We start from the raw sequence: 16,721 nt of genomic DNA on the forward strand, positions 1-16,721 counted from the left end.
TTTTAAAAGATTGGATTTTATGTATTATTTATTCTGCATGATCTGTCTTCCTTCCTCTTCTCTCACCTTTTTCTGATTTGGGGCTGTTTGTAAACCCTGTTATGCTTGCTTTAACCAACGCTTCAACCTTCCCGTTGTGATTAAGCATTCTTCCTCTAGGTACAGCAGAAAACGCTTATGTTTCCACTCTTTTTCCTACAAGGAAAAAAGGTTTTCAAATTTACATCGACTTCAGCCTCTTCTTCCAACATTTTGCATCCAGCAGCATGACGTGGTCAATTGTAAAGTCCGTTGAGTGACTCCACTTAAGCTTGATGTTGTGCTAGGCACTGAATAGTGAATTTCACAATCCTGGCACCAGTTTCCTCAGCAATTGCCAACAATAGATGTTACCACATGCGTGCGTGTGAATTCTCTCGTGTATATGCTAAAATGCACAGATAGTATAACGAGTCAGTATGTGTGTATGAATATATGTTCAGGATATTACGTTATAATCAAGGTAAGTGCATTTTGGGGTAGAAGATGAGGGTGGGTAAGTTGATAGCTAGGATAGAAGGTTAACAGACATCATCCTTTGGTATTCTGTATTCAGTTGAGAAAGATGAGTGGAGCCATTCCTATACAGATGAGATCACACGAAGGAGGCTGAGTTTCAGGAGTTCTGAGAGATGACAAGCAAGGGTTTGGTGAATGGCAGGAGGATGGGATAGAGGGGCCAGAGTCCAAGAACATTCCTATACTCAGCTCGGTACTCTCTCTGGCAGAGAATAGAAAAGATTGTCTGGTTGTAGTAGTGGTTTCAACTATGATCAAGATTCCATTAATAACCCATATTGAAGTTTTCTACCTTGTCTCTGTGCCATTTGAACCATTCTTAACAAGTTCTTATCATTTTTTTTTCTCCTTACGAACTATTACGTTCATGATAGCCCCTACCACCAATAATTAGCCCCTAGCTAACCACCATTAATTTTGACTAAATTACCTGGCTACTTATAAATTTTCATTGTTCCTGCCTGCTCTACAATCTATTTATGGCAGTAGTGACTTTTAAAATTCTATTTATGACTCACTTTTATTTATAAATTGCTCTCTTCTTAAAATTATAGACTCAAAACCAGATACTTAGAAGGCATCTAGCTCTTTGTTGTCTCTGAAAGATGATCAAGTTGATCTTTGCTTTCTCTATATTGAATAAAATGGGTTACTTCCTCCTGCAGTCAGAGGCCACCCCTTCTGTTATCTGGCTCTAGGTACTAGAGGCTTGTTAAGCTGAAATCTGGCTTCTTATAGCATCTCATTTTCCCCCTTAGTTCTGCTCTTTGAAATGATATGGAAGAAATCGACTTGTTTTTCAGTGCGGCAGCTCTTTAAAGATTTGAAAAGCGTTTGTTTTTTGTTAGCTATTTGTCTAAGCTTTTTTCTTTAGCACTGTCTAATAGAACTTTCTGTGATGATAGAAATGTTCTCTACCTGTCTTGGCTAATCAGTAGCCACTAGTCAGTCACATGTGGCTTTTGAGCACTTGAAATATGGTTAGTGTGAGGAATGGAATTTTAAATGTTAATTTTTTTTTTTTTTAACGTTTATTTACTTTTGAGACAGAGAGAGACAGAGCATGAACGGGGGAGGGTCAGAGAGAGAGAGGGAGACACAGAATCTGAAACAGGCTCCAGGCTCTGTCTGAGCTGTCAGCACAGAGCCCGACGCGGGGCTCGAACTCACTAGCCGTGAGATCATGACCTGAGCTGAAGTCTGATGCTTAACCGACTGAGCCACCCAGGGCCCCTGGAATTTTAAATTTTAATTAATTTAAATGTAAATAGCCATATGAGGTGAGTGGCTGTTGTGTTAGTACAGCTCTAAACTCAGAGTTAGTATGTTGTCATATGGCTGTCTTTTGGCTACTCCATACATCTTATGGTCATTTCAAAAAATGGTAAAAATGTGTGTAACTGGGCTCTGGGTCTGCCTAAAGGCCAGTCTTCTATGTTGTCACAGCTGAGAAACAACACAAACCCAAAGCCTTGATGAGTAATGTCAGTTTTTATTGAAGGGGTAAAAGATGAAGGTTAGAATCTCATCTCTCATATACCAAAAGCAATGCTTAAGAAAAAATTTCTCAGGGCGCCTGGGTGGCTTAGTTGGTTAAGCGTCCAACTCTTGATTTCAGCTCAGGTCACAATCTCACAGTTTGTGAGATCAAGCCCTGCCCTGCGTCAGGCTCTGTTGCTGACAGCACAGTGTGGAACCTGCTTGGGATTCTTTCCCTCTTCCCCTCTGTCTGCCCCTCCCCTGCTTGTGCTTGCTCGCTCTCAAATAAACATTAAAAAAAGGGGGGGGGGAGGGGGGAGAAATCTGCATTTAATCTCTTCCCCAAAGAGAAAGAGTCCCTGAAGTCCCTCTCCCTCAAGTGGCTAACAAATCTTTCCCTTCTCTTTTCCCTTCTTTCCCCAAAATATATTTTCTCCTCTTTGAACCTTACTCCTCTATTCTCTTTGAGTACCACCCTCTTCTCCTTTGAGGAGAGTTCTTAGCTGTGCTCCTCTTCAACTTCCCTTCCCTTTTAGTATGTCTGCTTGGGAAAATCAAGGAACTTTCCCCCTACCTATCTTTCTAGGGGCGGGACTCGGGAATGAGAGATTAGGGCTATAGTGTCATAAATAATTTTTCTTTTCCTTTCTCACATAATTCCTGACCTCCTTCTAGGAGTCCTCCTGTTTTCTTATCATTGCTGAAGAGTTTCTATTTAGCATTCTTTTACATAAGAATCTCTGTTGTCTTCTTTCATTCCATGTCTATGCTTGACACATACTAATAAAGCTCCTTCACAGTTCCTTTACCCATTTTCCTTTTTCTTTCTTTTTTCTTTCCTTCTTTCCTTCCTTCTTTTTTCTTCTTTTTAAAAGAATTTTTAATGTTTATTTATTTTTGAGACAGAGAGAGACAGAGCATGAGTAGGGGAGGGGCAGAGAGAATGGGAGACACAGAATCTGAAGCAGGCTCCAGGCTCCCAGCTGTCAGCACAGAGTCCAATGCGGGGCTCAAACTTGTCAACTGCGAGATCATGACCTGAGCCGAAGTCAGACACTCAACCGACTGAGCCATCCAGGTGCCTCCCCTCTTTTTTTTGACTTATGTTATTTTTAATAGATTTATCTTCTCTTTACCTGTCTTCTACATAGGGAGGGGCTGTATCCATTGAGGGAATGGCATTCCTTTCCCACTCTTGTCACCCCATGCCTCGTCCTCCCTTGATTTTTTTCTTTGGCTTATCATCATTGTCCATACCTACCTCCCTCTCCTCCAATCTCCTCTTTATCCATATCTTTAATAACATTTACTATTTTTTAAAATGATTTTGGGGGTCTCATTTTTTCCAGAGGTCCTCACACAATTCTCTGTGCCGTGACCTAAAACTGTGTATGTAGCATTGATTTCTGTGGATTGGAGGTGATGGGGTTGAGGGGCAGAATATCCTCAACCATGGCGCTGATGTTTTGGACTGGATAATCCTTTATTGTTGGGGGGCAGTCCTGTGAACTGTGGGATGTTTGGCAGCATCCCTGACCTCCACTGTCACCAGAAATATTTCCAGACATTGCCACATGTCCCCCTGGAGGGCAAAATCCACCACTACCCTCCCTGCCTATGTTGAGAACTACTATGCTGTAATATGGGCTTTCTGAAATGGATAGGTGGTTGTATTTTCTCTCCAGCTGCCAATTTGTTTGCTTAGCCTGGGTTTTCGAAAGTGCGGTCTTTGTCTTACTTGGTAGGAGGTAGCTTCTTAAAATTGCAGGTTTCTGAGCTCATCCTAGACCTATTGAATCGGAAACATTGGAAGTGGAATCTGTAAATCTGATTTTTACAAGACACTACCCCCTCTTCTCCCCTAACCAGGTAATTCTTTTGCCCTAGGCTTGACCCTCCTGTGGCATAACTGCTGCATTACCCACATTTTTTTCCTGCAAATCTTGCTGGTGCTCCAGCTTTGCTTCCGCTCTTGGCCCCATGATGCCAACACAAATAAGGAGGCCTCAGGTTACCAGGACAACTGGAGCACAGGAAACCGTAAAGACTCTGAGCTCCTACAGGCATCATGGACTGTGGCTATGCTGGCTTGATTTCTCTTGGGGGCTCAGTCATACTTTCTATTCCCCATTCCCAAACTACCCAGACTGGCAGATACCCAGGCCCAATCCACAGATCCTAATTATACAGACTGGGTGGTGGAATCTACAATGGGTGGAATGGAGAAGGGTAAATGAAGCTCTGTTACTCACACCATTGATATTCCGTGTCATGTTGGTGGTAATTGAATTTTTATACTGGTGAGAATTATATTCACCTGAGAGTTGATGTGATTACAGGCTTTGGAATCAGGATGCATAATATTAATTCTATTATTTATAGTTGCTTCAGTGAACCTTGAGTCTTGAATCTTTTTGGATCCCTGGATAGAGCTTTTCACAATTAGCTTTGGGTCAAAAGATTTAGCAATCTGATAAACTGAGAACAGCTAACGTTTAGCAAGAAAAGAATAGTTACCAGATAATGAGTTTGAGTTCTATTTACATTTCATTATAAAGCTAGTCTTTGTTTTAAGGTAGATCATCTGGTTTGATTAAGTCTCTAAAGCCATGAGTAAATGAAAATTTGCTTGCACATATGGGCACTTAGATGCTTAGAAAATGTTGAATTGATCCAGAACTGGAGCAGGCCACCTCCATGGAGCATCATGGCAGGTGAGAGCAAGAGGAAATAAAGGGTGATAAGGTTGACTTGATAGCTCTTTTCAAATAGTTGAAGGATTCTCCTGTGGAGGAGGGGTCAGATTTACTTGCTTTAGTTCCAGAAGGTAGAATAAGCACCTTTATTTCAGATGACAGTGATAGAGGGACAGACTTTGGTTCAGTAAGGAAGAATGTTTGATTAATTGGCTGACCTCAGACTGGAATGAGCTGAACTGTTAGTGAATTATTTGTGATGGTATTGTTTATATGGAGGTTAGATTACTGATTGCACAAGGTTTGGATGAGATTTGGGACATTAAATTGAGTTTGGCCTGGAAGAAAAGCAGGCAAATTTATTGGAGGTCAATTTACCCTTTCTATTACATGATTCTGTGGCAACTCTTAAAGTCATTACTGTTTTCCTAGGCACCTCTGCCAAGTTTACCCCCCTGAGTCATTGAATATTAGAGTTGGTAGTAGAGTCTTTAGAAATTTCTCAAATGTTCTCTAGTCCTCTGGAGATATCTCAAGAATGTCACAGAGGTGGCTGAGAGAAGTGAGATGAAGGACAGCTGAGGCTCTGAGCCTTTTCCCTAGGCTTCAGCCAGAAGAGTCTTGCCTTTTTCCCCCCCAGAAAAAAAAGGGGGGAGGGGCGTTCTACTGGAAAAAAATTGTAAAAGCCCTGATATCCTAAGTTCTTCATTTTACTGACAGAGAAACTAAGATACAGAGCAGAGAAGTGTCTTGCCAGAAGTCACACAGCCAATACATTTCAGGGTTGGAATTCAAATTTAGCTCTTCTAATTCCAGGCTTCACATCTACTAGTCTAACTTCTTATAATTCAGTGATAAGTTTCTCTCCATTTCTCTGGCTCCACTATAAGCCAGAATTTTATTTCTTCAGATCTATCACCTGTTAGCCGCTGAACAGGTCTCTCTGCTACCCAATCTCTCTTTCTTCTGGTCTATATTATATTCACAGCTGCCATGTTATACTTCTTGAAGCATTGTCTTTATCATGAGATTTCCCTGCTGAAGAACCTTCTCTGTATTGCCTAGAAGGACTTTTCAGCCTGACACATTGTTAGTATTCTTTAGGATCCTTATTGTTCACCTAGCTGAACTTTTGCCCAAGTCCATCCTGTTATGGGTAATTAAAGGGCTATATAAAATAGTGAGATTAACTGAGTCCCACCCTACTTCTAGACACCACTTTTGGCAGGATTTTTGTGTGGAGAGTTTTAATCAGGCATGATGAAAAGATACAAAAGAAATAGAAGATTACAGCTCGTAAACGGCAAGTTGCACAACAATATGTATAATACCCAATTTATGTGACACATACAGTTATTTGTTTACAAACAAGAATGAGATGTATAGAAAGCATCTGGAAGAAAATACACCAAACTGATAACAGAAAATTTTTTTAGTTTAATTTTTGAGAGACAGGGTAAGCAGGGGAGGGGCAGAGAAAGAGGGAGACAGAGAATCCCAAGCAGGCTCTGTACTGCCAGCGCGGAGCCTGATGGGGGACTGTGAGATCATTACCTGAGCTGAAACGAAGTTAGGCGCTCAATCAACTAAGCCACCAAGGCACCCCTATAACAGACATTGACTCTAAGGAGGGAGATTGAAAAACAATGGCGGAGAGCATAGGAAGAGGGGACTTAAAAGATTTATTTCTCCATTGAGGAGAGCCTCACAGGATGGAAGGGAGACCTAAGGAACCAGGCTTGGAACTGACAGAGAAAGAACTGCTCAGCTGTCTTGCTTGGTTTCAGCGGAGGGAGGGAAAACTTGATTTTACTCTCCCAACAAACGTGTACATAGAACGGGGGAGTTAATTGCCTGAAATGACATCAGAGTACTCTTAGGAAGTGAGCATGGATGCTGTGAACTAGAAATGACAAATGTCCACTGAATTCATCACCCCTACCCTCATTTTTTTTTTTTTTTTAAGTTTAGTTTGAGAGAGAGAGAGCACAAGTGGGGACAAACAGAGAGAGAGAGAGAATCCAAAGCAGGCTCCACACTGTCAGCGCAGAGCATGATGTGGGGCTTGAATTCATGAACTGCAAGATCATAACCTGAACCGGAATCAAGAGTCAGACTGTCTCGTAACCAACTGAGCCACCCAGGTGCCCCTCTCCACCTGCCCCCTCATTTGTTGGGGGGTGCCCCCTCAGCTTTTTTCTAAGCACAGGAAGGACACAAAGCAAAAATACAACCTGCCGCTTCCCTCCCTACCTGCTCTATCATGCACTCTCTCATCCTCTTAACTCAATGGACCTCAATCCCTAGTAAATGTTAAAACCACACCACAGGACTTGACCTAAGCCAGTAAAGAAAGGTCTAAGATGGAGGTGTAGATAAAAAATAGCTTTGGGGCACCTGGGTGACTCAGTTGGTTAAGTGTCCAACTTTGGCTCAGGCATGATCTCATGGTTTGTGGGTTCGAGCCCCACATTGGGCTCTGCACTGACAGCTTGCAGTCTGGAGCCTACTTCGGATTCTGTCTCTCTTTCTCTCTGCCTCACCCTGATTGTGCTGTCTCTCTCAAAAATAAATAAATAAACATAAAAAAATAGCTTTCTTCAGCTGTTATCCTTTCTTAGGCCTGATTTTTAATGAAATCTATTTTATTCATTCATTCATTCGTTCATTCATTCATTCATTCATTTAGAGAGAGGGCACAAGTGAGCAAGGGCAGAGAGAGAATCCCAGGAGGGACAGGCCTGATTTTTATTTTTTTAAGTAAATCTAATTTTATTTTATTTTATTTTTTATTATTTATTTATTTAGAGGGCACAAGTGAGCAAGGGGCAGAGAGAGAGAGAGAGAGAGAGAGAGAGAGAGAGAGAGAGAGAGAGAAAATCCTAGGAGGGACAAAGAAGCAGGGCTCACTCAAAGAGGGGCTCGTGCTCACCCAAAGTAGGGCTCGAGCTCACCTGATGTGGGACTCAAAACTCATGAACTGTGAGATCATGTCCTGAGCCAAAGTCAGATGCTTATTGACTGAGCTACCCAGGCACCCTAAGCCTGATTTTTCTTCTTCTTCTTATCAAAAAAGACATTTTTTAATGTTTATTTTTGAGAAAGACAGCCCATGTGGGGGAGGGGCAGGGAGAGAGGGAGACACAGAATCTGAAGCAGGCTCCAGGTTCTGAGCTGTTAGCACAGAGCCCAATGTGGAGCTCAAATCCATGGACCACGGGATCATGACCTGAGTCAAAGTTGGAAGCTTAACTGACTGAGCCACCCAAACACCCCACCCTAAGGCTGATTTTTAAAAAATTAAATTAGGTTAATCAGGAGAGGATGTGCAAATTCACTAACTTCTGTGAATTAGAAAACAAATTCTAAGGTACTGCATTTCCACTGGACAGAACCCATTTCTCTGGTGTGTTTCAGAAGGCTGACCAGTAAAGGATAATTCTATACTATATATGGGCTGCTAAACCTCTGTAATGATTTGCTGGCCAGCCACTGTTGGTAATAAAAAAGACTTTAACTCCTTAACTGTTGCAAAATAATTATTTTTTCAACTTTATAGAAATATAATTTACAAGCAAGATGATGTATGTGTTTTCAAGTGTACAACGTAGATGTGTGCACTTATATAATCATCTTCCCAGACTAGTCATTTCTGTTACCCCCCAACACACACACACAAAGTCCCCTGTTACCCTTTGCGGTCTCCCCTCACCCCACCCCAGACATCCACTGATTATATTTCTATCACTGTAGATTAGTTTTACCTATTGTAGAGGTTGATATAAATGGAATCATACAGTATGTGTCCTGTTCTTAGCTTCTTTAATTCGGCATTACGTTTTTCATATCCATTCATGTTTTTGTGTATGTCAGTGATTTATCCTTTTTTTTTGCTGAGTAGTATTGCATTGTTGGATATGCCACAATTACTTCCCCAGCATTTAATGATATTGAGTTTGTCCATTCATCTGCTGATGGACATTTAGGTTGCTTTCTACTTTTTAAAAAAAGTTTATTCATTTTGGGAGAGAGAAGGAGAAAGTGTGCGTGTGTGCGCATGCATACGTGTGCAAGTTAAGGGGGGACAGAGAGAGAAGAAGAGAGAGAATCCCAAGAAGGCTTTGTGCTGTCAGCACGGAGCTGACGGAGGGCTCAATTTCACCAGTTATGAGATCATGACCTGAGCCAAAAATCAAGAGTCAGGGGCGTAACTGACTGAGCCACCCAGGCACCCCTACTATTGTCAGTGTTTAAAATCATTCTATTAAAAAAATTTTTTTTTTCAACGTTTATTTTATTTTTGGGACAGAGAGAGACAGAGCATGAATGGGGGAGGGGCAGAGAGAGAGGGAGACACAGAATGGGAAACAGGCTCCAGGCTCTGAGCCATCAGCCCAGAGCCTGACGCGGGGCTCGAACTCCCGGACCGCGAGATCGTGACCTGGCTGAAGTCGGACGCTTAACCGACTGCGCCACCCAGGCGCCCCATCTATTAAAAATTTTTTTGATGTTTATTTATTTTTGAGAGAGAGAATGTGTGTGCAAATGGGGGAGGGGCAGAGAGAGAGAGAGACAGAATCTAAAGCAGGCTCCATGCTGTCAGTGCAGAGCCCACCATGGGGCTCAAACTCACAAACTGTGAGATCATGACCTGAACTGAGGTCGGATGCTCAACCAATGGAGCCACCCAGGCGCCCCAAGGTTTGTAGTGATATCTCATTGTGGTTTTAATTTGCTTTTCCCCGGCAATTAATGATACTGGGCATCTTTTCATGTGCTTATTTGCCACCAATATCTCATATTTGGTGAAGTCTATTTAAATCTTTTGCCTATTTAAAAAATTGGAATGTTGGTCTTATTGCTGTAAGAGTTCTTTATATATTCAAAATACAAGTGAGTATATGAATTGTGAGTATATGTGAGTATATGAATTGAAAATATCCCCCCAGTGAGTGGCTTGCCATTTTTCCTTGTGTCTTTTGAACAGCAGAAGTTTTGAATTTTGGTGAAGTCTAATTTCTTACTTTTTTTTTCTTTTACAGTTAGTGCTCTTTGTGCCCTGCACAAGAAATCTTTGCTTACAACAAAGTCACAGATTTTCTCCTGTGTTTTCTTCTATATCTAGAAATTGTATAGTTTTAACTATTATACCTAGGTCTTTTTGTGCTAATTATCCATTTCGATCACTTCTTTAGCTTTTCTTCACTGCATAACAAATACAGTAGGAAAGGAAGAATCTGAAATAAAGGTGATTACCTCTCAGGAAAGGATATATTGTAGAATAGATTTTAAACATTTGTTGTGTGTACTGATGTCTTCATGCAATATTAATTAATTTTTTATGTTTATTTTTGAGAGAGAGTGCATGCTTGCACGTGTGCGCACGAGCGGGGAAGGGACAGAGAGAGAGACAGAGGATCTGAAGTGGGCTCCATCCAGCTGCGTGCTGGCAGCACAGAGCCCGATGTGGGGCTCAAACTCACGAAATCATAGTAAGTGATCTCATGCTCCTGTCACTAGATATAGTGACCAGACTTTGGTTTATGCAAAATAGGTTGGTTTTGTTTCTAATCCTGTTTTTGGTAATATCTTTTTGCCAAAAGAGTTTGCTGTTAGTATCATCACGGAACTCCTAGTTCTCTTTCCTGATAACCAGAGAACTAGATATCTCCTATAACTAACCGATCATATGTTCCTTAAAGCCAGTCATACTTTATTTGTGTTAATGATACCACCATTCTACAAGCCACCTCAAGTATCAGTAATAAGTGTTATTTACTATTAACATTAATAAACTGGTACAAATGTTAATAACCAAATAACAAGTGGTGTTAATTCAGAGCAGGATGAGATCACTATGGCTGAGGATAACCTTCATAGAAGAAATAAGGATTGAACTAGTTCTGAAAGATGAGTAAGATTTTGATATATACAAACAGGGCAGATTGATTTGGATTAATGGATTTGAGGAAGACAAGAGGAAGGATCAGTACATGCGTCATTCATGGTGTGACTCCCCTGTCTGTTTATAGTGGACATCATTAATCCATCATGGAACTCATTCTTGCTGGTAAAACTGGAACTAGATAGTAGGAAGAGAAATGTAGACATTAAATGGAGAGATATTGTAAAAGAGGCATCAGTGAGACTTTGTGAAAATGTCTAACCTAGGAGGTCAAGATATGGGGCATTTCCCAGGTGCAGTAGGGAAGTCCTTGGTGCAGAGACTATGAAGGGTTTCTGTTGCATCTGTGCTGAATGTACAAGCATCTGAGGGGTGTGGTGTGATAAGCATCATAACCAGACTCAGAAAAATAACGCCAGGGGAAGACAGTGCAATGTAATCCATCCATTGCTCTGGAGATCTGGGAAGCCAGAGGCCCACTCGCTCAAGGAGTCCCAACTTTTTCTTGCTGCTACAAAGTCCCCTTCCCCCTCATACATCCAAATTCATCTCAGAGAAGTGGGAGAGAGGTGACTCTCTAAGAGACCAAGCAATTTTTATTCAAGAGAGTCTGAGCAGTACCTTAAAGATTAAATGATCAGATCTATTTTAAATGGGTTGGGCACTTCTGAAGGATGTGGTATCAGCAACTGTGAAGATGTATAAAACCTTCATGTGAATAGAGGGTGCCAGTCAAGTCATCCACTACCTTTGATGAGGTAAGGCAAGACTGCATGTGGAATGATGCAGGCCTGTGTACCTGTTGCCAAGAGGGGCTGATTGGGCCCATCTAAGTAGGTTAGGATAGATGCCAGAGGCATGTGGCCTACCTGATCAGGTAGCTCAGTGCACTTAGCTTCAGGGGGACTGTTTATCCATGTCTCAGCACCACCCGTGTCCCAATGCTGGCTACACTCACTCATTGCCAAGAAAAGCATATGGTTGAGCAGCTTCAAGAGAATAGGTGTTAACTCTTCCTTAAATGTTTGGTAGAATTCCCTGGAAAGCCATCTGGCCCCTGACTCTTGTTTTTTTGGGGGAGATTTTTTATTACTAATTTGATTTCTTGACTGGTTATGGGTCTGTTCAAAGTTTCTATTTCTTCCTATTTCAGTTTTGGAAGAAAAGCGTATGGTTGAAACACATCTGTTACCGCTGGCCTTGTCAAACCTGTGAGGACAGATTCTTGTAGTCTGCTATTTCCCTCAGCATCCCTCTTTTATCTCTCCTCATCCTAAGGAACCCATTTTGTTTTTAAGAACCCATTTTTTGAGGAGCCATCCAAATTATCTAGATTTTGTCATTTACTCATTTTTTAAATTTATTCTGATGTTGAGAGTCTGTTATACCATACATTGTCCTAAGCACTGAGGATACAGCATTTTGTAGAGAAAATGGAATAAACACAAATAAATACGTATAATTAAGTTTGAACAGTATGAAGTTTAAAAAACATTACAGAGCTGGGGTGGCTGGGTGGCTCAGTCAGTTAAGCATCCAACTCCTAATTTGGGGTCAGGTCATGATCTCACAGTTCGTGAGATTGAGCCCCCAGTGTGGAGCCTGCTTGGGATTCTCTCTTCCTCCCTCTCTCTCTCTCAAAATACATAAATAAACATTTAAAAAATATTCTGGAGAAAGAACAGAGTATTATTGGACTAATACATATTTGGGGGGAGACCTTGTCTGTAAAGGAAGTGGTGATGTTTACACAGTGATCTTACTGATTTTGAGGTGATTGTGTGGAAGGTGGGAAGTGTTTCAGATAGAGGGAACAGTATGTGCAAAGGTGAGAGAATGGAAAGGAATGAAAGAAGTTCAGGGTATCTGGAGCATGAAGAGGGGGTGGGATGTGAGGTGAGATGAGGCTGAAGAGGTAGGCAGGGGCCAGATCAAGGAGCACCTTGAAATCCATGATAAGGTGTTTATAGTTCATCCTTTAAAGGGGAGGCCAGTTGTGCCTGGGTGGCTCGGTCGGTTGAGCATCCAACACTTAGTTTCAGCTCAGGTCATGATCTCATGGTTTGTGAGATCCAGCCCTTCGTTGGGCTCCTTGCTGACAGTGTGGAGCCTGCTTGGGATTCTCTCTCTCCCTCTCTCTCTGCCCCTCCCCTGCTCGCTCACTCTGTCTCTCTCTCAAAAATAAATAAGCTTAAAAAAAATTAAAGGGGAGGCAAGTCAAGGGTTTTATGCAGAGGAGTGACTTGGCCAGCACTACATTTTGGCTGTTTTATAGACAGATTGGAGAGGATCAACACTAGAGTCTGGGAGACAAGTTAAAGGGCAGTTACATTGGTTCAGGTGAAAGATGATAGTGGTTTGCACTATATAGAGTAGCACAGTGGAGAATTGCATGGATTTGAGGGCATATTTTGGAGGTGTATCCAGCAAGACTTAGGTGTGGACAGCGAGGGAGATGAGAATTCAGGGATGACTGAGGTTTTGGGCTTCAGCATGTAGATGGATGATGGTGCCAGTTACTGAGCAAGAGAACTTTGGGGTGGGAAGATATTTTGGGGGGAAATCGTGTCTGATTTTGGACATTGAATTTGAAGTGCTTGCAACTCCATCAGGTGAAGAGGTCCAGTAGGCAATTGAATATATTAATTTGGAGGTGATGGAAATTGATTGGCAATCCATGCTTGGCACATAGAAATAGTTATTGGAGGGGCGCCTGGGTGGCGCAGTCGGTTAAGCGTCCGACTTCAGCCAGGTCACGATCTCGCGGTCCGTGAGTTCGAGCCCCACGTCGGGCTCTGGGCTGATGGCTCGGAGCCTGGAGCCTGTTTCCGATTCTGTGTCTCCCTCTCTCTCTGCCCCTCCCCCGTTCATGCTCTGTCTCTCTCTGTCCCAAAAATAAATAAAACGTTGAAAAAAAATTAAAAAAAAAAAGAAATAGTTATTGGAGTTATGCATGGGTATAGATATAATTATTGAGAGAACTGAGTGGAGAAAAAAAGAATATTTAGAATAAAGCCTCAAGGAATACCAATCAACCCAAGGGACAGGTAGAGAAGGAAGAGTCAGTAAGAGACAACTGCCAGGTGGTTTGGGAGAAAGCTACAGTATGGTGTCACAGAAGGTGTACCATTACAGCCTATTGTAGAGAGATGTCAGAGTGTTTGGCTGGACTCCTGGTGCTGCTGAAGTTACCTATAATATTTGATAGGGTGGGTGGGCTACAGAGGATCAGAGGAGCAGACCTGGAGCTCCCAGACCACTAATAACGTGGCAGCCTTCTGCCTGTCAAATCTGAAGAAACTTGGACTCTAGGGAGGTAGCAGGGGTTGAGAGGATGGAGAAGGCTCCCATAGAGATGTGATACCGTCAGAGCTCTGCCTTTAACCTGGTGAGGTTCAGCAAGATGCAAGTGAATCCCAGTCTGTGGACCTGAGCCATCCTACAAATTTGGTTACATTCTTACCACTTCCTAGCAGCTCACTCTTTTTTTCTGTCTCTGCCACTCTGATTCTGATGCCTAACTCATTCCCCTTGGTTCTTGATCTTTGGTTTACTTTGGCTAGCTCTCCCTTTCTGAGCAGTAACTCCCATATATATATATATATATATACATACTTCTAATAACCCCTCTGCATGGCTGGCAAGCTGCAAAAGCTGACTCTTTATGTACCTAATAAGCAGTCACCACAGAGTATGGCCCAGGATTATAGGCCTAGGTATCTAGAGGTGTTAGTGACTCTAAGCCTTAGAATTTTTGTTTTCCTCAGTCATCTCCTTTTCTCCTGTTTTGCTTGTCTGAACGTTATTATTAGCTAGATGTTAAGGCTGGTTCTACCCTTCAGTGAATTATGGGTTCTATTGCTATTATTCTGAGCTGGTGGTATCTGGGCCTAGCCTTGCTTGTGGTCTTAAGGGTTTTGATGACCTTTCATATGGAGTAATATTCTGTGGAACTTCCTACCATGTGCTTTCTTTCTTTCCTTCCTGCCAGGATTAGTAAAAAATTAATTTAAAAATTCTTGGGGCGCCTGGGTGGCTCAGTCGGTTAAGTGTCCGACTTCAGCTCAGGTCACGATCTCACGGTCCGTGAGTTCGAGCCCCGCATCGGGCTCTGGGCTGATGGCTCAGAGCCTGCAGCCCACTTCCGATTCTGTGTCTCCCTCTTTCTCTGCCCCTCCCCCGTTCATACTCTGTCTCTCTCTGTCTCAAAAATAAATAAAAAATGTTAAAAAATTTTTTTTAAAAATTAATTTAAAAATTCTGTCTTCCTATTCTAAAAGCCTGTAACCTCTTTGCTCTGGGTATTGGGTCTGAGGAATGTCTGTAGCCCTTAGCCTATTTCAGGACCTATGATTAACATACCCTGGGTCTAAATAATGAATTTGCAAGACTCCTGTGGGTTACAGTTTCATATAGGAGAAGCTTAAGAGCAGGAATCTGATTGGAAGGGGAGGGAGGCAGTTAGAAGATTTGTCTTGAAGCTGAGTCCACAAGAGTAATATGATCAGCTGACTAGGACTGACTACCAGAAAAATAATAAAACAAAGATGTGATTGATAAAAATGTGTGCTTTCTTCATTTAAGTGAGTTTTATAAATGTGGAACCTTAAAAAAATTCTTCTGTTGGCCAATTAATTCACTTACTTAGTTTATTCCTTCTTCAAACAAAGGTATACCATTAACCTGCAAATTTTATTTTTTTAAATTTTTTTTTTCAACGTTTATTTATTTTTGGGACAGAGAGAGACAGAGCATGAGCGGGGGAGGGGCAGAGAGAGAGGGAGACACAGAATCGGGAACAGGCTCCAGGCTCCGAGCCATCAGCCCAGAGCCTGACGCGGGGCTCAAACTCACGGACCGCGAGATCGTGACCTGGCTGAAGTCGGACGCTTAACCGACTGCGCCACCCAGGCGCCCCTAACCTGCAAATTTTAAATACCTGATTTGCTGACTTTTTTTTCTATTTATGTATTTTTATTTGGTTTACTTTATGAGGTGGGGGAAAGAGTTCACCGTCATTAATGCCAACAACTCTTCCTCAAATCCTCCAAGCAATCTTTTCCGTGGTGAGTTGTGTAAAATTCTAATCATTACTGTTGTGCAATGCTAAAATACCTTATATATGTAACAGTGACAGCACACATGCCCACACCCAGTGAAACAAGGTCATGTTCCAGCAGAAATTATCTACATTGAGGTGACAAGTGATGATGCCATGACTAGGGGTGAACTCACCAAGGAAATGAGCATAGAAAGAAGAATGCAGAAAGCTGAGGACCAGGGCGTGGGGAGAGGGGAGGAAGCTCACAGTTCAGAGGAGGAAGAGGACCTTCACCACAGTGATAGATTAGTAGACACTGAGATGGGAGCATGACTAGGCAAATGAGCCGTGGCAAAAGTCATGAGAGTTTCAAGAGCAAGGTGGTGGTTAGCAGGAACTTCTCTGTGTTTCTCTTCATCCTAATTACCTTTTTTAAATGTTTATTTATTTTAGAGAGAGAGAGAGAGAGAGCACGAGTGGGGGAGGAGCAGAGAGAGAAGGTGACACAGAATCCAAAGCAGGCTCCAAACTGTCAACACAGAACCCAACACGGGGCTTGAACTCATGAACCACAAGATCATGACCTGAGCTGAAGTCGGATACTTAACCAACTGAGCCACCCAGGCGCCCCAACCTCATCCGAATCATTTATAAAAATCTTACACTAGATAATTAAATTCAACAATTATTTATTGATCTGTACATGAACTGTGGTAGCATTGTATAAAAGAGGCATTAAGTGTTTTGAATAAATAAACTCGTAATTTATACGTAAAAACTCCATCAATTTTGACTGGTATATTTGTTAAATGCAAACTGCAGACCTATTTCAGTGAGATTTTAAAAAATCTTTTGGGAGGGGTGCACCTGGATGGCTCAGCTGGTTAAGCATTGGACTCTATCTCAGTTCAGGTCTTGATCTCAGGGTTGTGAGTTCACACCCCGGATTGGGCTCCGTGCTGGACGTGAAGGCTACTTAAAAAACAAAACAAAGCTTTTGGTATCCTTTCATCTCTTACATCGTTTAAAAAAAAAAATCTCG

This window comes from Herpailurus yagouaroundi, unplaced genomic scaffold, assembly GCF_014898765.1.
Source record: "Herpailurus yagouaroundi ecotype Mexico unplaced genomic scaffold, PumYag 160, whole genome shotgun sequence".
NCBI lineage: Eukaryota > Metazoa > Chordata > Mammalia > Carnivora > Felidae > Herpailurus > Herpailurus yagouaroundi.